This window comes from Pipistrellus kuhlii, unplaced genomic scaffold (assembly GCF_014108245.1).
Source record: "Pipistrellus kuhlii isolate mPipKuh1 unplaced genomic scaffold, mPipKuh1.p scaffold_m20_p_9, whole genome shotgun sequence".
Classification (NCBI taxonomy): domain Eukaryota; kingdom Metazoa; phylum Chordata; class Mammalia; order Chiroptera; family Vespertilionidae; genus Pipistrellus; species Pipistrellus kuhlii.
The window spans coordinates 25,088,340-25,111,619 of record NW_023425595.1 but is presented as its reverse complement, the minus strand read 5'-3'; positions in this window follow the sequence as shown (position 1 = coordinate 25,111,619).

Sequence of the window (23,280 nt, the reverse complement as noted above, 5' to 3'; positions counted from 1 at the left end):
GAAATAGCTGACTGATGTCCCAGGAGAAATGATGAGAGCACCTCTGATTGGTGTCCCCCCACTAATCAGGGGTGGGAGAGCAAAAAGTCGCATCCTCGGGCACAGCTGGGTCCTCTGGTCCCCATGGGATGCTATGTCTTTCCCTCCCAGGTCAATGATAGGCCGGAAATAACTGGCTCTGCCCCGCCTGACAACATGAGGCCCTTCCTACATCAGAGGTCTCAGAGCTGAACCTTGTCCCTGGGACACAGCCTCGGAAGGGGAATCAGTACTGTTCCCAAAAGAGGCAACTCCTGGATTGCCCTGGAGTGAGATGCATACCTTGATGGGGCAAAACCAGTACTAGGTACTGTGCCTACAGAAGGGTTGCCCCAAAGACCAGACCAAGTGGTATTTTTTATGCCAAGAGTTCAGAGGCAGTATCAGAGGAAGGGAAAAGATGAATCATGGGGTAAGAGGACAGGGATTTGGAGCAAGATGGGGAGCAGACATAGGGCAATCAGTAGGTTTAGGCCCATCTATAGCTGGGAGCAGGCAGGGAGTGCTTCTAGGAGGGTGAGTTCTGTGGTGCACGGCCAGGCCCTGGCCATGGGAGAGGCATGTGGGTGCAGAAACTTGACTCTTCAGTCTCCTTCCTCACCCCTCCCTGCCTGCAGCCTGCGCTCCTGTCTGAACACACATGCTCGCTCCCGCTTCCCCGTCCCTCTCACTAAGTGCCTTTGCCTTGTCTGCCTGCTCAGCTGGCTTCAGCTCTGTGAAGTGTTTCCTGTACTACCTCTGCCCCTGCTCTAGAATATCATCCACAGACCTCATTACAGCAGCTGTTACATTGCTGTAATTATTTTAAATGCCTGTCTGTTGCTAATCTGTGAGCTCCCTGGGGCAAGGGCCATATTCTATTCATCTTTCCACCCCTTGCATGGGGCTTGACATAATAGGCGTTCAAAAAGTCAAGTGAATGAATTTTTAAAAAAAAAATTCCTTAGATTCAGCTGAAAAGGCAATTGCAGTAATTTGAATTGTGTGGTTTCCATTGTGCTGTTTTGAAAAACAGTTTCACTTTTCCTCCTACTACAGATGACTCATTCTTGGAGTAGACAATGCATTTCTAAGTACAGAACTTCACTACAGCCAATCTTTTGAAAATCTGTTTATGAGTGTGTGTTTTTTCCAAAGACAAAAACACGATGAGCTTGTGTAATCCCTCAACTCAGTGTTGAGTGATGGGATACTAAAGCTGTTTTGGGACCTCTCTGATTACTGCAAATCATCCAAAGAAAAATGGGTGGGTGAGACATAAACTAGCCATTCTAGCTTTGGCTCCATGTACTGAGTGCTTAAAAGAATGTGTAGCGAATGCTGGACATTTGGCTATGTGACTGGTATCCCTTAACTCATTCAGTCCATACTTAGAACCTTATGAGATGTGCATGATTGTCTTCATTCGGATGAGAAAACTGAGAAGGCAGAAGGTTTAGGTAATTTGCAGGAAAGTGGCAGAAATCGGATTTGAATTTGGGTCTGTCTGATTCCAGAATGGTGCTGTTTACAACAATGCCCCTATTTCTTCCAGACTGCATAGAGAAGACACTCGCTGAAGTTGGATGCTGATTTTTGACAAGACCCCACACAGCATTCCTGCCTGAGCACTCCTGGGCAGTGGTCTCAAGGGGGCAGAGGTGAAAACAAATATCTGCCCCATGTGAAACGCAAATCATAATCAGCCATCTCAACCAGCTGTCCCTCTCTGTCTAACTACACAAAATGGCACAAAGATCCTTTTCTGCTAAGAGCAAAGATTCTAGCTCATTGCTTAATTACAACTTACTGCTCCTTGTCCCAGCAGTACCATGGCAACAAGTAGCACTGGCACAAGACTGGAAAGGGAGAAGTGTTGCCTGGCAACAGAATAGTAGAAAGAGCGTTCAGAATCTAGTTCTGGTTCTGACTACCTGGGGCACTGTGAAGAAGACCCAACTCCTCTGAGCCTCAATTTATTGTCATCTGTAAAATGGGGATAACACCAATAGTCTTAGACACTTGTTGCAATGACTGTAAAAAAAGAAAAAGAAAAAAAAGAATCATTCAATACATGTAAGATTCCTGTCAGAATTATTATTTTATGGAGAAAAACATGCATATGGATTAAACCAGAAAGGGAAAAATTTGAAAAACGTACTGGCTTTCATTAGCTACTCCATAAGGAGTGTTAATGGGTAGAAGGTCAAGAAATATCAATCAAAACCTAAATATGGCAAGATTTCTGCAACATTTAACAAAATTTAAATGACACAGCAAGTTCCCTTCTGGGAAATACCTGCACATGTCTATAAAGGTAGGCATACATGGTGAAAAATGGGAAACCACCTAAAATGTCCATTAAAGAGGGACTATGATAGATCAACACTGTGCATAAGTTAAAAGAATGATTCAAGTCTTGATTCACCAACATGGAGAAATTTCAAAAGTGTGTAGTAAAATGAAAGGAAGTCACACACACACACACACACACACACCTGCCCTTAGATATTCACATTTTTAAAATGCATCTCAAAAGCATGAAAGGTTCTAGAACAGATTGTTAGCAGTAGTTACCAACATTTTGCTGCTCCCAGAATAAGCTGTAGCTGTTTTCACTGCCCTGCTTTTGTATATGCCCTTCCATCTGCCTAAAATATGAATCCTCTTTTCCACCTGTGAGCCCTGCTGGTCCCTCAGAGCCTAGGGAAATAGCTCTCCGAAGCCCTCTGGATTCCCACCAGTGGACTTCTCATTACTCTCCAGGTCTCTATTTCTATCATAACATAGACATAAAATTATTTGCCTGACTTCCCTACTAGCTTATGAGATCCTTGGGGAGAAGACTCATATCTCATTCATCTTTGTTACTACAGGGCCTATTCGGGCCTAATGGTACATTGAATTTAAATAAGTGGCTAAAACATTGCCAGAAATAAGAACAGGTGGAAGCTCTGAGTCCCATTTTCCCCAAAGTCACTCTCTCAAACTGTGCCTTTGTGTCCATTCGTAGCTCAGATGGTGTGCTGTAGGGGAAAAAAGAAGGATAAGGGAGAGAGCTGGATAAACTCCTGATACAAAAATCTGAAGGCATTGATGTCGGCAGCCATTCCCCAATCTGGACAGCAGGTGGCGCAAGTGACCTAGATTTCTTCAGGCAACACCTCTGAAGTCACAAGGTAAGGTTTTGGGAAAACGGGAGATGGTAGCATCATCCTGAGCCTGTTCTCCCTGTCCTATGGGTATAAGACGTAACAACAGATATCAGTATTCTGCCCTATGATTTCAGCTCCTAGATATATGGCTTTTCAGCCTCTGTTCTCCATCCTCCTCAATCTATCCTCACTAAGGCCAATTTATTCTTTAAAAAGGAGCATTTCCATTTCCAACAGTGGCTATGAATATTAGTAAAACCCCTTGGAAGGACAATTCAGCAGTGCCTATGAAAAAAGGAGGACACTTAGCCTGGAGGTGACAAACAATGATTCAAGAGTTACTTAAAGGATAGCACTGTAATTATGGGTATAATTATTGAATCTCTTTTGGGAGAAATTAGTGAATTATTTTAATAGTTAATAAGCAAACAAACAAGTCACTGCTGACTGTAGAAAATGTTCTATTTTATATATTAACTAGAGGCCTGATGCATGAAATTCGTGCATGGGAAGGGTCCCTAGGACTGGCTGGCGATCAGGGCTGGCCCAGGCCTACCTTCATTCTGACCCACACCCCATTGGTCAGCACACATCATAGCGAGCAGTCAAACTCTGGGTCAGTCGAACTCCCGAGGGGACAATTTGCACATTAGCCTTTCATTATATAGGATTAGGGTAAGGTAATCATTTTGGTAAATTTGGGAGTTACTGTCATCACTTTATATAATGGATTTTTTTATGGCAAATACAGGCATGCAAGTATATAATTACTTAATGGCTGTCTTACTGGAGAGAGTTGTTTTTGTTATTATGCAAAATACATTTATTCTTTCAATAATAAATAATTATTAAACACTATATAAAAAATAGTTATAGAGTAGTTTTAGGTGCCACTGTTTAGAGGCTATGAATAAAATATATTGGTGGCAATAAACTGATCTTCCCCATGAAACTTTTAGTCTAGTGAGAGAGATAAAGAAATAAACAAACACACATATATATATGGCAAGTGGTTACAACTAATATGAAAAACAGTAAAACTTTAAGAAATAGAGTGATGGAGGCTATCATTTTAAATTGGGAGGTCAAGTACTCTATCGTGTGCTTGGATTCAGTGCTGGTCAAAATTAGAGACTGTGTGTGTTCCCCAGGGACTGAATCCTGGGGCACATGTGGAAGCATCGGAGACGGTGCTGGAAGGGCCCTGCATGACTCCCTGAGGGGTTCTGACATTTCCCCATACGTGAGGGAGCCATGGGAGTTTGGGGTCCTTTTCATCTACACTGAGGTGTTATTGGCAAATAAAAATTGTGTATCGTTAAGGTGTACAGTGCGATGTCTTGATATACATATACATTGTGAAATGATTACCACAGTCAGGCCAGACAACATACCCAGCACCTCACATAGTTTGTCTTTGGTGAGCACAGCTAAGATCTACCGTCTTAGCAAATTTCAAGTATGCAATACAGTATTGTTCACTACAGTTACTGTGCATAACTGAGAGTTTCTACCCTTTGACCAATATCTCCTCACTTCGCCCACCTGCCCCTCCCACCCCCCAATGCCAAAGCTCTTGCAACCATCATTCTACTCTGTGAGTTCAACTATTTTAGCTTTCACATGTAAGTGACCCCACGCAGTAGTTGTCTTTCTGTCTGGCTTATTTCCCATAGCACAATGTCCTCCAGTTTCATTCAGGTTGTTGCAGATGACAGAATTCCCTTCTTTCTTAAGGCTGAATAATATCCCATTGTACGTGTGCAGCACATCTTCATCCAATCACACATGAGTGAGCATTTCGGTTGTTTCCACGCCTTGGCCACTGTGACTATTGCCGCAATGAGCACGGGAGTACAGATATCTCTTTGAGATTCCAACTTCATTTTCTTTGGCTACATACTCAGAGTGAGATTGCTGGGTCATCTGGCAGCTTATAAACAGAAGATGATGCTATATGAACCTTTGTTTAGAAATTTTCAGTCGGACGAGTGTGGAAGAAAGAGCCCAGCGCAGAGAACCTGCAGGCCAGGCTGGAGAGCGGGGAGGTTGGGTCGGGGAGCAGAGGAGCAGGTAGGCCTATAGGCTTGGGAAGTGACTCTCCTCTGAACTCAAAGGATTGAAAGAAAGGCCACTGCCTGGTCTCCAGCTCCGTGTCAGATGGATCTCTGTCCGTAAAACCCAGGCTGGTGTGGGGCTTGAACAAATGGAGACCGCACCCTGTCTGCTTTGCGACGTTGTGTCATCACATTGCCAAACACCAGCTCACGACTGAGAACAGGGTCATGCAGTCAGTGAGAAGGTTTCCTAAAGTGAGACACTTTGGGCGGAATTTTTTTTTTTTTTTTTTGCTAAGTAAATAAATAAATAAATAAATAATGTGGGGAACAGAGATTTCCCCAAACAGCTCAGCTGCTTTGCTGGTTAATAGAATTAGCAGGGCTTCAGGAATTGCATAGGTTCCCATTTGAATCCATGCCCTGCCCCTCACTAGCTGCATGACTTTTAGGATAGCTTGTGTGACCTTCAGCTTCTTTATAAAATGGATGGTAATTCCCATCTTGGAGGCCTAGGGAGGATACAGCGGGATGGAACAGGCCAGCGCTCCTGCTACAGCGGCTACCTCAGTAAATGTCAATGCATACGCCTTCCCTCCCCCTCCTCCTCCAGTGTGGCTGTGTAAGGGTGAACAGCACCTTCAGAAGAGCCACCAGCCAGGAGCTCAAACACCAGGGTTTGGAGGTAGAAGCCAGTGGGTATGCTTCCAGCAGAAAGGGAAGCAGTCTGAGATGCTGCCCATGAAAGCTGACTAATGCCCCTGGAATTATGTGAAGGACAAAGGAAATTAATCAAGTGAACTCTCTGGAGGACTCCAAAGAAGCACTGTGCAGCCAGTACCCTTTCGGAGCTGGGCTGGCTCCTCATGCTTGGGCAGGAGGCCGTGATCATGACAAAGGGCTCCTGAACAATGCCCTGAGGTCTAACCAACTGCACTGCTCCCCCGCTGGCACTGGGAGAGGGGAGTCCGGAGGTGGCCTGGCAGGCAGCCTCCCGCCACACTCCCGAGGCCGGCAGCACAGCAGCGCTGGGGCTGGGAGGCACGGAGGTTCTGGATCCAGGACAGCCCATGACTGACTCACAGCCCAAGAGGCTGGCAGCTGGCTCACAGACAGCCGGCGGCCCGGGGTGAGCTCATTACCCACAGGGATCTGAGCAATGCCGTGTCACCGAGGCCCGCTCCATCTGTGGGGCTGAGAGGCTCCACTCAGAGTCTGCAACCCTCTCCCCTTCAAGACCACTGGCTCAGGGGGTGCGACGCCACCTATCCCTGTACCCTGTGCATCCTGGCATCCTGCCTTCGTACCTCCCGTGAAGGCAATGCATAGCATGGCTAGTGACAGGCAATGTGTCTTGGTGAGAAGTTCACATGACTCCATTCACAGAGCAGGATTCGAGGCTCAGTCAGACACTGAGCCCCTAACTGGGGTTTGGGAAACATGGTTACTGTAATGCTAAACTGAGCCCTACTGTGTGTGGTTGAGAAGCCATCAGGCATGGCTGAGTTGACTTAAGTTTCTCAGCAGGCCTGCCTACCCTGCAGAATTTCTGTCTCCTCTGAGGCAGACAGACAGCAGCAAGAAACAGAACACCCACGCACGCAAGGACGCACACAGTGTCTATAGAACCAAACCCCACATTGCTCTGTCTCCTTTGCACTTTCCAAAACCTAGATTGATGTTGTCCCATCCCTCCTCACTGACACTCTATTCATAGATTCCACATTTCTGACATTTTACAGCCAACCCCCTCCTCACTTCCAATCAACCCCCAAGGCCTGCTCTTTAGCAACCTCACACCAGCCCCTCCTCCTCACATCCCCACTTGGAGCTGAGTGCCTGGCCCTGTCTCCTTTTGCCCATCTCTCCCAGACACTTGTAAAAATGTTATCATTCTACTGGTAACCTCCAGACTCCCCTCTCCCACAAAGATTAATTAGGGCCCAGAAAAGGAGGAGGAGACTTACTTTTTTACTATCTACTCTTTGGGATCTTTTGAATTTTGCATCATGTGCATAAATTATTCATTTAAAAATGAAAGGATTTTTGTTAATGAATCAATTGAAATAAAGCCTGTATCTTATCCATGTTGTCCCATGTGAGTTAGACACTCTCAGAAATATCCCGACCTCGGGTCAGAATCTCCAGGCTCTGTTGTGTGGTTTCACAGTGGAAATGGCCTCACTCTCCCCCTCCCCTTCGCTCCCCAAACTCTCCTCCCCTACAAGCGGGTCTGAGTGCTCCTCCCCAGAAGAGCTGAGCTGGGCTTTGGGAGAACTGGCGATCACTGAAAATCCTGTTTAAGCCCGCCTTGTTTAGAAATCCTGTTTGATTGACTTGTAAGTTTTTGAAAAGTGGGGAGACAGTGTCATCCTATCCAGATCCAGCAAGAGAGCATCGTGTCACTGAGAGCTTGAGATTTCCTCTTTGCCAAGGAAGCTCTGCCAGGGCTGGGCTGAGTCAGGGGCTGGCACTGTGGAGAAGGCAGGAGTTGGCATCAATTTTGAAAGGAAAGAAAAGGCGAGTGAGACCTTTGGCCCATTCCATTCCTGGTTGTGTGTGTGTGTGTGTGTGTGTGTGTGTGTGTGTGATCATCAAAAGGCCCCTAAGAGTATGGAGGCAGCCACAGCTTTTGCAGATCCTAACACAGCTGACGAACGAGATTGCAGAATTGCCAATCCTTTACAGAACTGCACAAGGTTAAGCACAAAGTGACCCCACAGCAGTGTCTCTGTTCCCTCTGCTGGGTGCTGAGGTGCTTAACGACATCCCACAGGCAGTGCCCTGGTGCAGGCCTGGGCACTATGGGCCTTTCTGCTCCTAACTGATGCCCAGCTCTTCTCAGACCCAACTTTCCCACCTCAGGCACAGGAGAGTCCCAGACACCCCAACCCCCGCCCCAAACCTGGCACGGTGTTCAGAAAAGTAGAGTATGCCACTGCCAAATTACAAGCAGGAGTCAAAAGAGAGCACAGAACTGAATGGTGCAAGACGACAAAAATAGGTCAGGGGTAGGACACAAATTAGAGGTGAGATGTGCATCTAGGAGCAGGTCTTATGGTCCATGGGAGCAAACCGAGCTGCTGGCAGCGAGAAAATGTCCTAGCAAAGGCCCTCCGTTCTGCCCCCCCAGGCTTCAGTAGTTGCCAGTTTATCTCTAATCTCCCCTAGTTGCCATCTGATATTTGTCAATCCAATCCCAGGTCACAGACTTTAGCCAGTTACCAGCAATTATCCCTGCACTGAGGGGAGCTTTGATACAATTAATAGGTCATGCAACGGGGCTCTTTGGCTTCTGCGTAAGGCTTTCTTTTCCCATTGCTGAAGATAAAGTGATTGTTAAGTCAAAGTAGCAGGTCCCATGGGAATGCCCATTGAGCTGAGAGGGCAGAGCGAGAGATGCCCTCATCCTCATATCTGGGTGCTCATCCAACATCTGGGAACTGAAGGGTCAAAAGGCAGGAGCAGGGCTCCTTCAAGCTTCTACCGACATCTTCCCTAAGGTGAGGCATTTCAAACTAGTGTTTGTTTTCTCTCTCAATCAAGAGCTTTGCATTTGCAAGCAAAGTGCCTTCTACCAAGAGGAATTTTATAATCCAATTCAAGGGGGTTTCAGTTTATAAGAGAGGATTAGGAGCCATTGGGTAGATGACAAGTACCAACATATTTCCTATCAAGAGCCTCTTAAGGCTCTTTTTTCCCTGTCTGGGAGCTCATCTCTCTTCACTGTAAGAAGCTCAAAGAGACACATTAAAGACTCAGGTAGTGTTCTCTCTGCCGAGCACCCCCACCGCCTTCTCTTGCTCTTTGCTGTACCTGATTTTAGAAGTTAGTGCTGCCTTTTTACACTTTGAAGCAAAATAAAGAAACGTCTGGAAAATAAAGACCAAAATTATAAGCAGCCCATAAGCCCTTGGGCACAGGAGTGAAATAAACAGGATCTGAACGGAATCGGTTCTGATGGCTATGTCTCCGCTGGCAGCCGCCTCATCCCACAAAAGGGCAGGATGAGGACATGCCTTCTCCCCACACAGCAGGACCAGAGATGTCAACAGCAGGGCCCAGGCCTCCAGAGCCCAGTTCCCGGCAGATGGCCCCCGCCCTCCTAGCCTGGCTCCCACGGGGCTGGGGCTCCCTGTGGCATTCTTCTGGGAGATGGGTAGGCTAGGGAAAAGGTGGTGAGCAGAACGCCCTTTCCAACCTCCCTCTGACTCACAGGATAAGTAAGGCTAATTGTTGTTCTCTTGGCACTTAACAAGGCTGCCTCATGAATGAGAGAATTTGGAGCAGCCACATCCGGGTCCCAGTTCTTGCTTTACCACTTTCTAGCAGTGAACACTTCTGACGCCCCATAAAAAGGAAGAGGAATAAGAAAAACCTCAAGGATCCTTGTCAGGGTTAGAGGAAATATGGAACAGGAAGTTACAAGACTCCCGAATTCTGCTAAATTGGAGTCATCAGTTATCTAACCCAGGCAGATTCAGGAATAACAAGCCTAATTTGCACAATTTAAAGCTGCTTTTCCTTATTTTTTATGGTTCCAGACTCCTTTGTTAACAGGAGTTAAAAGGAGAGGAAGACTTCCTCCTGGATTTCTTCAACTTCTCAATAAAGCTCCTGTTAAACTCGAAGAGAGAAGGGCTATTGTCTTGACTAAATCCTCTTGGCACCTTCCAGAGGCCGATGGTTCTGTGTAACCAATGTCCTCACAACCAGGTTAATCTTCTGACTCAGCACCAGGGCGATCACTTCAAAAGGCCCTGTCTCTGGGTTTAGGTGACATGTTTTCCTGTTGGTCACCAATCCCATCAGACCTTTCTCTTTCAGCCACACGCACCCTCCCCCCCACCCCCACCCCCGGCTCCGCCTACCCCTCAGGGGTTCTTGAGCTCAGGATACTCAGGATAAAGTGTTCCCCCCTCCTCAAAGCCCAGCCTGGGGCTTGGCTGCAACCTGAACCCCAGAATCTCCCTCTTCCTGTGCAGAAATTCTAAAGCAAGCCACGCCCACCCACTGCCTGCAGTGGAGGTGCAAAATGTTCCAACTTTACCAGTAGAATGATAACATTTTTACTCACATGTTTTCCTCCTTATGCATCTCCACCAACGCTTTTTGAGAGGAACATTTTTAAAAATGCTTTTCTGTTGTGATCCCCTTGTCTCATTTTTCCTTCTCCCTGCTCCCTAGCTTGTTTGTTTGTTGCTTTGGTTTGGTTATTATTATAATGCATTAATGACCCCAGTTACTGGTAGGGGTGTGAATAGGGCATGCTTCCTTGTTGCCAGGACAAATAAAGAGTTAGAATAAAGAAGCAGCTGGTTGTCACTCGGTCATTCTGCACATATTACTGAGCAGCGACTGTCTTCAGGTTACTCTGCCCAGGAAACAGAGATGAATATGGTGTTTGAATATGGTATGGCCAGCTCCCATGAGCCCAAGGGGCAGGGTAGAGACTATGGCCCCAAAATTCACAGGTGGGACTCAGAGGGTCCAGGACCCTCTGAAGTTATAGATGAAATTGTTTCTGTGTTTGCACACTGTGAATTTTTTAGGAAGAGTAATATATAGCTGTGATCAGATTCTCAAAGGTATCCAGAATTAAAGAAAAGTGAGGTGGGGGAGAGGTGGTCAAGAACCACCATCTAGAAGGAGATAGTGACATGTGAACTGATTGTTAAGATGCAATGTCCTGTAGTCACCTTTGATTGACTCGTTCATCCCTCCACCCCCCACATCCAAGCTGTCAGGAAATCCTAGTGACTCTGCCTTGAAAACCTGTCACAAACTCATCCTCTCCTCTCAGTCACCACTGTACCACCCTGGTCATGCTGTCATGTCTGCCTTGGAACATTGCTTCCACCCCATCCCTACAGTCTTCTCAGCACAAAAGCCAGCAGATGCCTTCGATGCTTTTAAAGAGCAAAGCAGATAGTGTCACTCCTCAGCACAACACTCATCACACACTTCTCTGCTCGTGTAGATAATTCCAAAGCCTTTGTTCTGCTCCTGAAGGACCAGTATGCTATGCCCCCACTTCTTCTCTGACCTTGACTCTGATATGATCCCTTTCACTCCCTCCTCTTCAGCCTCACTCACTTCTGGTTCTTCCTCATACATCCCTCAGAAATGCCACAGGGCCTTTGCACACCATTTCCTCTGCCTGCAGCACTCCTTCCCCAGATGTCAGCTTGGCTCACTCGTGCACTTCACTCAAATTTCTGCTCAAAGGTCACTTGACCAAAAAAATGTCTTTCATGACCAACTAGCTAAAATAGCACCCCACTTTCTGCCAAAGAAAGAACTTCCTGTTCTCTCTTTCATCTGACATTAAATTATATATTTGCTTATTTGCATATTATACACATACAAGACACTCACACACAAGAATACAAGCTTCTTGAGGGCAGGGACTTTGCCTATAAGGTTCACCATTCTGTCTCCAGTTCCTAGAACAGTGCCTGGTATTTAGAAGCTGCTCAATAAATATTTGCTGAATGAATAAATGAGTAGATTATGTATAAGTGCAAATATAGTGAAGTGAGTAGTAATAGCCCTAAGGAAGCACAGGGAAGAAGAAGCCACAGAATCTGAGCTGGGAAGGTGAAGGAGAGAGACTTGCCAGTAAGAAAAGCTTCCAGAGGAGATGGTGCACAGTGCCAGCATGTTAGAAGGGGCTGGGAGAAGAGCTTTTTAAACAAGGAGAAATTGCATGGGCTAAAGCCTGGACGGCGTGGAAAACCATGGCCTATTGGGAGCTGCAAATAGCTCAATGTGCATGAAATATTTACCTGAGAAGGAAGTCATGGAGTGGCAGAAATGAGATAGGACAATGGACAGGGACCAGATCACCAAGACTCTAATATGTTTTGCAGACTCTAGATGTTAACCTGTAAGTGGTGGGGAGGCAATGGAAGATTGCCAGCAGTGTGGGAATGTGCTTAGAAAAATTGCTCTGTTAGCCTGAAGGCAGGGAGCCCAGTGATAGAGCTGGGTGAGAGACAAGGGCGCCAGAACTAAGAAGGGACAGAAGGGATGGAGAGAAAGGAATCAGAGTTAGAGAAACAGGACTCTGACCCTGTGCATTTGAAAGGAGAGGAAAAAGAAAAGAGTTCGGCTACTTAAAAGCCTCGGCTAGTAAACCCGTGGCCCTCGAGTCCTCTCAAGTCCCCTCCCCATGTTCACTGCAAGGATCACTAAACTTTCCACTCCCTCCCCCTGAGCCATGATGTGGCCTCAGAATCTTCCTCAATATGGAGGACCAGGCACCCATTCCAACCGGATTGGCTTTGATAGTAAAATGCAAATCTGTTTGTCTTTCCTGATATGAAGTTTCTAGTTTGAGTAACTCTATGGTGCTATGGTGAATTAAAATATAAACTATAGAGAAAGGAGACGGCTCTGGAAGAGAAGATTTAAATGAATTCCATGTGAGATGAGTATTTATTACTGTTGTTCTGTTCTCTGTGCTTCTTGCTCTCTAAACTCCATCATCTTTTGTCTCCCTTATTTCATCATCTGTGTGAAGATAGGACGGGACAGAAGAACATTGGCAATTGGGAATAACAGCCTATACTAACTTGTCTAAACACGCATTCTGCCTGCCAAGTGGTTTGATATTTTCCCCAAAAAAGGATAAAATCTACCTTTCATTGAGTCACCGGGCAGGGTGCCTTCTTCCTCCACCGGCAGCTGATGCTGTTGGCAGCACTTCCGTGGGAGAGTCTGGCAGGTGACCACTGAAGACGGCCACAGAGGTGGTTAGTGCCGCCCTGACAAGAATGGCCAGGCAGACTTGGCAGGTGCTACCTGCTTGAAACCCTCTGCTGCTGGCAGAGGCCACCATGCTGAGTAAGATCCATGTCCAGACAAGGTTTGTCCCATTGTCATCCAAGGCGCAGAGAGCCACAACACTGGCTTCATTGGAAAAGAATGCTCAAGTGCAACCGTGTCTCTCTCTCTCTCTCTCTCTCTCTCTCTCTCTCTCTCTCTCTCTCTCTCTCACACACACACACACACACACACACACACACACACACAGTCAGATCCAGGATGGTTGTTTCTAAGCGAAGGCATTTGGCAATGAACCTAGAGTGGATCCTGGCTAAAAAAATCCATAAACTATAATAGACCTTCTGGCACAATTGGAACACTTGAATAAAGGTGCACTGTTAGATGATAGAGAAATCAGGCTAATATTCTTAGGTATACCTAAGAAGCATATTGGGCATGTGGGATATTGGCCTAGCTGGGATAAAGTGTCTGCAGTCTAGAAATTAATTTCAAATAGTACAGGAAAATAGACTAACAGACAATGCAAATATGGCAAAACGTTTACAATGGTTGAATCAAACTCCAGCATTTGTTGGCCTGTTCTTTTAACTTTTCTTTATATTTGAAATGTTGATGATAAGAAACAGGAATAAGAAATCATAAAGAAATAGCCACAAAAATACTAAAATCCTGAGGTTTTTCATAACAATGCTGATTCGTCTGAGTTGTACACAGGTTTAGTATGAATACAGGTAAGAGGAGTGTAGATAAGTACTTTAGGGGACATTCTGCAGGCAATGGGGAGGTGGCAGAACCACAAAAAACAATTCCACCAACATTTCTGAAGACCTTCATCCTGTTCAGTCCATTCTCTTACATATTCACACTCGGGCTTTGCAAATGGCCCAATGAATGACATAGGGCTTATTTGCTCTGGTTTTTATAGTTAAGAAAATAATAATTCTGAGAGATTGTGAAGTGGTGGCCTAAAGCATATGACACGTGCAGAGCCAGGAAGAAGCCAGATCTTCTACTTTTAAACCTTGTGCTCTTTTCTCAACAGCATGCCTCTTACTGTGGGTACTCCCAGAAGCAGGCTTTGAGACAGGAATTCCAGGGCAACAGGTGTGTTTGGATAATTCTGGGACCACGTGTGGGGGAGCAGCAACCACAGTGGGCAACTGGAGCTCAATCCCATGGGGAAAACCCAGGGAACAATACAAAACATGTCTGACAATTATCCCATGCCAGGGAGAGGGTGCTTGGGTATTTATGCCCCAGTTACCAGGGATCCTTGCTGGAGAGATGCTCCGCGGTGGATTAACTCCGCTGCATTTCCAGCCACTGCAGTCCAAAAAGTCCTCAGACACCCTGCACAGAGAGCTTGGCCCGTGCACCCCGACTCAGCCCAAAGAGATGTGAATAACAGACTGACAAGGTCCACTACCCCAGGCATTAGGGGAGCCTGGCCTCAGCTGTGCCTTCCTCTCCTTACCAGCCCAGCACAAGAGGTAGAGATCCTCTCAGACTCCAACAGTGGCCAGAGACATGCCCCTGTGTAGTAAGGTAAGACTTAGAGGCACCATTCACTCAGACAGAGCCACATCCGAGAATCACATCCTCAGAGCAGAAGCAGTTCCTGACCCGGTTGGGGGTGGGGGTTCGGACGTGCAGACACACAGGTGAGCACACCACTGCTGGTTTCGAAGTGACTTCTAGCCACAGAAAGCTAAGAATAAAGCACTCAGGAGAAGTTCAACAGCTGCACCAGAGAGTAAAAGCAAATGAATGGGGCTCATCATACATTCAGACACCAGATCAAGCCTCTCATTACACTTGCCTAGGATCTGAAGACAACCCGGGGAGGGTAACAGGCTGGAATGAATGCGAGACCTAGTGGCCTGTTCATTGCTCATGCTGCACGCAGCGCTCCGAACAATCAGACACTGAGTGAAAACCGCTTACCAACGGGAAAATACAGGGCAACAATGATACATTTAAAATTGGTCTTTAAAATCTCACAGCCATTATAGCTCCAGCAATGAAACTCAAAATATTTTACCCACAATTCTGCAATCACCAATAAATCAGGCTGTTGTCATTTTCCATGTTTCCTTCCAGAGAAAAATAAGTCTCTCAGGGAACAAAGCTGTAAAGACAATACATTAAAATAGGGCAGAGTGGGGTGTTCACAGGCTTCTGAGAGGAACTGGCCAGGCTTGGAAGTGCTGACAATGGACAGAGGCAAAAGCAAGCCCCAGCCACTCTGACCAGTAGCATCTCGGGAGACACTGAGCTTTAGTCAGTGGGTGTTGAGTGTTTGCAGTTCTGCTGGCAAGACGATCTGTCTGATAAAATCAGGCTGTTAGACATACAATTTCTCTTAACTCCTTTCTTCTGTGCCATGTTTGCCAAGTGACCTGATGACTCCCGTAGATCTGCTCTACCAAAATAACGCCCCAGTTTCACTGACGTGAAGTATTTCTGATCCCTGTCTTTCATGAGAAACCAAGAAAGTATTTATTTATTTATTTATCTGTCTATTTATTTATTTTTGCTAGCAATTACAAAGGACTCACTGTGTGGCCAGCATTATCTTAAGACTCAGGGCTCCACATATATCTACTCATCTTAATCTTCATGATGACTCCAGGAACTGTAAATGTTACCCAAGTCCCAGTTTTGCAGACAGGTGATGGTGAGTGTAAGTAACTTGCCTAAGGACACACGGCTGGTGAAGAGGCCGAGCCAGAATGTGAACCCACACAGCCTGGCATCTCAGCCGATGCTCTTACCATGTGGCACTGCCTCTCGTGTTAGGTTTTGGGGTTTTAGAGTTCTTTTAGTGGTAAAATGTGTATAACATAAAATGTATCATCATGAACACTTTTTAGTGGACGATGCGGAGGCATTGAGTACAGTCATACTGTTGTGCAGCCATATCTACCTTCAGAACTTTACCATCATCCCAAACTGAAACTCTGCACCTAGTAAGTTATACCTCCCCATTCCTGCTCCCAGAGGCCCCTGGCAACCTCTATTCTACTTTCTTGGTCCCTCATATAAGTATACTTCTACAGTATTTGTCCTTTTGTCCTGACCCTAACATGTTTGTTTCGCTCTGCATAATGTTTTCAAGGCCCATCCATGTTGTAGCATAGAATTGCATTTGCCTTTTTAAAGCTGAATAGTATTCCATTGCATGTACATATCTCATTTTGTTTGTCCGTTCGTCCCTCTGTGAACATTTGGTGTTTTTTGTCTCATTTGGGTATGATGTTTCCATAATTGTATCCAATATTGTGGCTTCTGCTTTGGCTCCCTCTGCTTCTTGCCTCTGGGGAGAGAAAGCATCGTAGTGCTGGGGCAGGCATCTCTGTTCCATGTGGTATTTACATTTCCCTCAGTAAGTCAATACGTTGGCACTCTAGTGTCTACCTCAGGCTTCTGATAATTTACAGAAAGGATAGACTCCTCCAAGGACATTGACAAGACAGAGTGTCCAGGTCTTGAAAGTGGGGACTCACAAAGTCCACACTGAGACGAAGAGATATACAGTTCCAGACTCAGGGATTCCCCATTATTGACAAATGCATGTTTGCTCTGTGGGCAGCTTTTTGTTTATATCACATTCATCCCCATAAGTGTCACAGATTTTCTGAATACTTAGCAGTTATTTGTTCAACACTTACCATGTATCAGGCACCATGCTATGTGCCTTTCAAATACTGCCTCATTTAATCCTGACAACAAACCTGCAAGAATAAATGTTATTACCCCCACTTAACAGATGAGAGGTTAAATAATTTGCCCAAGGTCACATAGCTAGTATTGGATGGCTACATGCTATTTTATCAGGTAGGTGTATCATAAAGATCTATTGACTATTTTCATTGAGTACAAGTTTCTGTTGCTTTGAGTAACTCTGTAAGGGACATCTTTGTGTAATAGCTGGTATATCTTCCTTTGACATTAGTTCCTTAGAATATACTTCCAGAAGTTCTATTACTATATCCAATATTCTGAATATTTTGATTGCTCTTGATTGCTAAAATATTTTTCAAAAGATTAACGAAGATGACCGTTCCCAGATTTCATGCCAAAAAGTCCAGTGTTGGTGAAATTGCAAATCAAGGAGGCCAGTGTAAAGGGCTTTCCATCTCTGTTCTCTGGTTTTCTTTGTTTCGTTTTAATCCAAGATCCTCAGCCTAACCCTAACATGTTTAATTAGCCCGTGGCACCAAGTCCTACCTTCCTCTAGTAATTTTTTCTATCTCCAAGACACTTTTTCTCCTGTTCTCCTTTCCCCAAACACCTGCCCAACCTCACCTTCAACAAGCATTCTTTTATTATCAGGGCTCATAACTGTTACAAAAAGGAGTTTTAGAATTAATTCACATCAGACTATTAAGAAGTGATTACAACCCCCAGTGGTAAGCAGTTATTTGTTTTTAAGATATGGTGCCTGGGAAATCTGTTTTGAGAAATAATGGGACAGGTGCTCACAGTGGTATGTATGAGGGTATTCCTGGAGGTGCTGTTGACAACAGTATCTCATTAGGCAATGTGAATATTCAACAACACTGGGTTGTTAGATAAATTATGATAAGCCATACAACAGAATACCATAGCACCATTTGAAATGACCATGTAGATGGGTATTATTGACCAGAAATGGTAGTATTAAGGGGGGAAAATTACATGATATTTAATATGATCACAATTTGGGAAAGGAAGTAAATACATACATGTATGTATATAAGTGTGTATATGTGCATGTATAATTCTATCTGTGAATATATAACACCATATATATTATCCCCCCAAAAAAGAAAGAAAAACCCAAAATACTGAAAAGGGTAAGCACCAAAATGTTGTCTTTAGGGAAATGAGAGTAAGGGTGTTTGTTTGTTTGTTTTGCTTAAACCTACCTTCTAGTTAACATGCATTACTTATGTCATTAAAAACAATTTATTGAGGATGCCTTTATAGCTGGCACTGCCTTGGGGAAGATGGTAGGAGAGAGTAGGGGCTGGGAGTTTGGGACCCTCAGATCCACAGCATTGATACTGGGTTCTCCCCTGCTCCTCAGCCTAGCCGGGCTCAGTGTGTGCTGAAAGAAGCCAGGGCGTGTTCACTTGCCCCTCTCTGAATGGCTATAAAAAGCAAGTTGATTTAAGATTTCGTGAATCCCTACCTACTCTAACATATGCTGAACATTTCTGCTGTGTGCTTTTGTTTAAAATGCCTTTTAAAAGACCTGGTGCCCATATGCCCCGGGAACCTGCAGTGTGGTTAGGGAGGCTGGCACAGCCGGGTCTCTGCAATTCGCTTCCATGGGTTTCTAATGAGCTCAGTCAGCAGCAGCTTCTGGTCCCAGCCGTGCTGCAAACCAAGGGACTACGGGAAAGGTAGAGGCGTCCTGGAGCTTATCGATTTATTGAGCACTTATTTTAAACACGGTTTGGGTTTCAGGTTTTGTGTGTTATGTTTTGTTTTCAGCATGTTCCAGAGCATGACGGGAGTTGGAGCAGAAGCCCTTAGCCTAGTGTAAGGAACATGGGTCCAAGTTAGACAGAGCTGGGTTTGAATCTCAGTCCTGACACTCACTAGCTGGGTGATACTGGACAATTTACGGAATCTATTTTGTCCTGTTTCCTCATTTGTAATATGGGAATAATAAAACCTTGGCTGGTAAGAGTCATTGCGAGGATTGATTAGGATGTGCCTGAAAAAAACCTGCGATAGTCCCTGGCACATAGTAAGAGCTCAGTAAATAGTACCATTCTTGCTCTAGCTGTTGACCTATTGACAAGGAATCATGCCACAGTTAGATCTGAGTGTGTGACAGAGGAAGGCCAGGGTCCTGGAGGAAGGCGTACCAGTGGCAGTGCCCAGAGACTTGGGGGTCAGGACACTTGCAGGGGAAGTGACATCAAGATTGAGATGTAAAGAATTAGTAGGAGAGTTCCAGGGGAAAGGAAGGGATGTGGTAAGAAGAAAGGGTGAAGGTCAAAGAAGTCTAAATCTTCAGAAAGCAGACCTGCAAGCTCCTGAACTTATATCCATCCTCGCAACAGCTCTATGAAGCAGACACTATTATCTATTATAATCCCCACTTAACCCTGGAGAACACAGACACAGAGAGGCTAATGCAGTTCCCTACCCTCACATAGATGGTAATGATGGCACCATTCTGCCTGAGTCTGAAGAAAACTCCAGAGCTTCTTCATACTGAGTTCACCCCTGTAGGGTCCCGTGAATGGTGGCCCTTGCTCAGGAGTCTTCTTCATCTAAAAAGCACTGACTGTGTAGCCTCTGATGACACAAAGATAGTTAAGATAGGATCACTATCCTCAGAGAGCCCACAGCCTGACAAAGGAGAAAAAAAATAAGCCATAATGCCAAACAGGTTCCGATAAGTAGTAAGTATAGAAAAGTCTTCAGAAACTCCAAGTATAAACTCACTTGAGGGAGGAGGAAGATTTGTAGAGAGGTCAGAGGGACAGTCTAGGTGCAGTGGCTGTCGGGACATAAGTGCAGTGTTGGTACAGGTGTGCTGTGGTGTGGACATGGTGCCTAAAGCATCATGGCTTGGGGCTGGGAAGAGATGTCCAGAGTGAGACAAGAGGGTGTGAAGAGTGTGGGGCCAAGTCCTGCAGGATTCTGACTGCCAGGCTAAGGTGCAGGACTTCTGACACCGGGAGGGGGGGGGGGGGGTCCTTAAAGGTTGGTGAGGAAGCAAGAGACCTGATGGGTCCTGGATTTAGGAAGGCCCCAACATGGAGGCCTTGAGCTCATGAATGGCATGTGGAGGGTAGGTAGAAAATATATTACTGGTGCGATGGTTAGGACTAGGGTCTTGAATATAGAAGTGAGAGGGGAAGGGCTGAGATAACTCCAAGCCTGTATGTCCTCTCCCTTCGTAGCATGACACCTGTGCTCCATTGGTGTCCCAGGTGTATGCCCAACAGGCCTTTGGACATTCTGCTCTGAAGCCCAGGCAAGAGGGGCCCAGCCAGACTGAACACAAACAGGAAGAGAACCACAGTCTTGACACCCACCTAGTGCCCTATATGCAGGCCCTGCAGCTCTGCTTCTCCATGCTCATCACTGTGCTTAGCTTTTGTGGAACAAAGAGCAGATGAAATGTGATTCATAACTGCTGTTTGCAGTCCCAGGAGCATTGCTCCTTTTGAATTCCAAGACATGGGCAACTTTCCAATATATACTTTTTTTATGTTTTGGTTAATTGGGTTGTTAATTGGTAGAAGGGACTAGCAAATAATTTAGTAAGCTCCTATGGATTTTTTAGATTTCTTAACATTAATCCACTTAATATACCTGCCTTAAAAAGAAGGTGCCCAATTTCATCATTACAGTGGCATAAGAACACATTCATTATGCTGAATTCTCCCCGGTCAAGACCACCAGATAAATAGGAAGTTTTTGATGATTTGCCAAAGTCTGTAAAGTGAACCAATGGACAAATCTGAAACAAAAGCTCAAGTTCTCCACACTTTATCTTTATATCCAGGTGAATGAGCTGTACTCCACAAACTATTCATCCTTTAACCTGCTGTCTGTAAGACTGAGATCCCCACTGGAGAAACTGTCATTATGAAAGAGCACCCCTTTTCTAAAAAGCTTATGAAAACTCCTTGAAGCAGAAATTCATCTGCTATACTTCAGCTAACTTCTTAGATCACACAGCGGTTCTTCCATCCAAACTTCATTTAACAGGTGCCCAGACAAGTTTTTAAATTTTTACTCTTTGATTAAGTTGAACAGTTACCATCAATTCACTTCTAGAAATTATTATTTTTGGAGTCGGAGCTAGTAGACTCCGGGAAGGCACATGGGCATTTCTTTAAATTGTCAGTTGAATCCAGGGCAGTCGGCAAAGCCTCGCTCCGGAAACACATTCTGCCAAAAGGCAGAAGTGTTATCAGTTTGACCTTCATTTCAGCCCAGGTGCCAGGGGTGTGGGTTTTATTATGTAAATCCAGGCAAGCACCAGGAAGGAATAGGAAAACTTCCTGGTATTTGGGGGTATAAAATAAACACGCTGCAGTTGGCTCTCGGTCACTATCTCTCCATCAGAAGAGGGCAGCAGTCCCACCTAGTCCCAGCTTTTTCCTTCTATCTCTGTGTCTTGTCTCTTTCTTTCATTTTTCTCAATCCCCAGGTGCCCCTACTCAGGAACTGGACCTGCTCTCTAGCCGTGCTGGACGCGGAAAAGAGAATTTTTATTAGAGATAAGTATCCCGCACCATCTTTCAGAGTGTTTATGCTTATCTTTCAGCAAGGGATATAGAGGAATGCTTTTTTTAAACTTGATTGCGCACAGGAGTCTCATTGAAAGCAATTCTGGCCCTAACCAGTTTGGCTCGGTGGTTAGAGCATCAGCCTGTGGACTGAAGGGTCCCAGGTTCAATTCCAGTCAAGGGCATGTACCTTGGTTGCAGGCACATCCCCAGTAGGGCATGTGCAGGAGGCAGCTGCTGGATGTTTCTCTCTCATTGATGTTTTCTAACTCTGTATCCTTCTCCCTTCCTCTCTGTAAAAATCAATAAAATCTATTAAAAAAAAATTTTTTTTTTAAATAAAAAGCAATTCTGCTTCAGTAAGTCTGAAGCGGGCCTGAGGCTCTGCATTGTTAACTGGGTCCCCTGTGCGGCTATGGTGCTGGTAAGAGATATAGAAGACAGAGCACATCATGAATTATTTCCACATTATCTTTAAAGCCTTCTGGGGAACCACAGAAGCAGCTCGTGTGTGTGTGTGTGTGTGTGTGTGTGTGTGTGTGTGTGTCGGGGGAAGGAGGGAGAACAAGAGCTTTATAGTTGGGCAGATTCAAGTTCAAATCTCAATTCCATTCACTAGCTCCTCTGAGTCTCTGTTTCAATTGATGAGATTAAATTAGACTATGTACACAAAGAAAGAAATACATGCCTGGCACAGGGAAATTGCTTGAATGAATGGTAGCTTCAGCATTGCTGTTGAAAATAACAACAGGAAGATAAGTTTTGTTTTTCGAAGAACTCCACTACAGAATTTTTTTCTTTCTAAAAAAAAATCTTTATTGTTGAAAATATTAATACATCCTCTCTCCTCCCCCCTTCCCCTTCCCCTACTGACCCTTTATCAACTAGAGAATTTTGAGGAAAGGGGTATTTGTGGTCATGGGGTGCTCACTGTTATTCATTGAGCACCTGCCCTGGGCATCCTGGAACTCCCACTCCTTTCCCGCCCTCGCTGCCTGGATAACACCTTGACCCATGGCTTCTGCTCAGTTGCCCACTTTTCTCTACTTTTCCTAGAGCAACAATGTGTGCTGCCAAAACCCTGAGCCCGATCAGTGTGACTCGGTGATTGAGGTCACAGTTCGATTTTGAGTCAGGGCATATGTCAGCACTGTGGTCTTGATGCCTAGTAGGCAGCCAATTGATGATTCTCTCTCATTGATGTTTCTATCTCTCCCTCTCCTTATCTCTCTCCCTCTCCTTCTATGAAATTTATATATATATATATATATATACACACACACACACACACACACACACACACACACACATATATATATATATATATATATATATATATATATATATATATATATATATCCCTGAGCCCACAAAAAAAGCATTCTAAATATTGCAGGGGAAAGAATAGAGTCCTGGGAGGAGCTGTCACAGCTTCATGCACTGTCGTTCTTCTCAAACCTTCCTAAATGCCTACCTTGGACATGCCCCACGCTGATATGATCTGGGATCTGGGAAGGAACAGAACAATGCTCCCAGCCATCCTTGCATTATGTGGTGCCCCTCTACTTCCATCTCACCCAGTGAAGACAAAGGTATTGTGTTGTTTGTTCACTACAATGTAAGCTCCTTGGAGGCAGGGATTTTGGCTTATTTTTTTTCTATTGCTATATCACCAGAGCTTTGCATAGTGTCTGGTACATAGTGGGTGCTCAGCAAATAGTACTTGTTGAATGAATACTATTCTGCAGAGGTGGCTGTGATAAAATGGCAGGAACATTGACAATGGATCAGAATGGCTTATGTCCCGCCTTTGCCACTCTCAGCTGGTGTGGTGTGGCATGTGTGTGTGACTGAGCAAATAGCTCATGTTGTTGAGCCTCAGTTTCCTCTTCTGAAGGCTGAGAATATGGCATATTCATCCTACAGTTAAGTAAAACGTTGTACTGGTATATTAAAGTGCCTGATATGTGGCACATGATCCATTGCTGGAAGCAGAATATTCCGTCCTCCCTG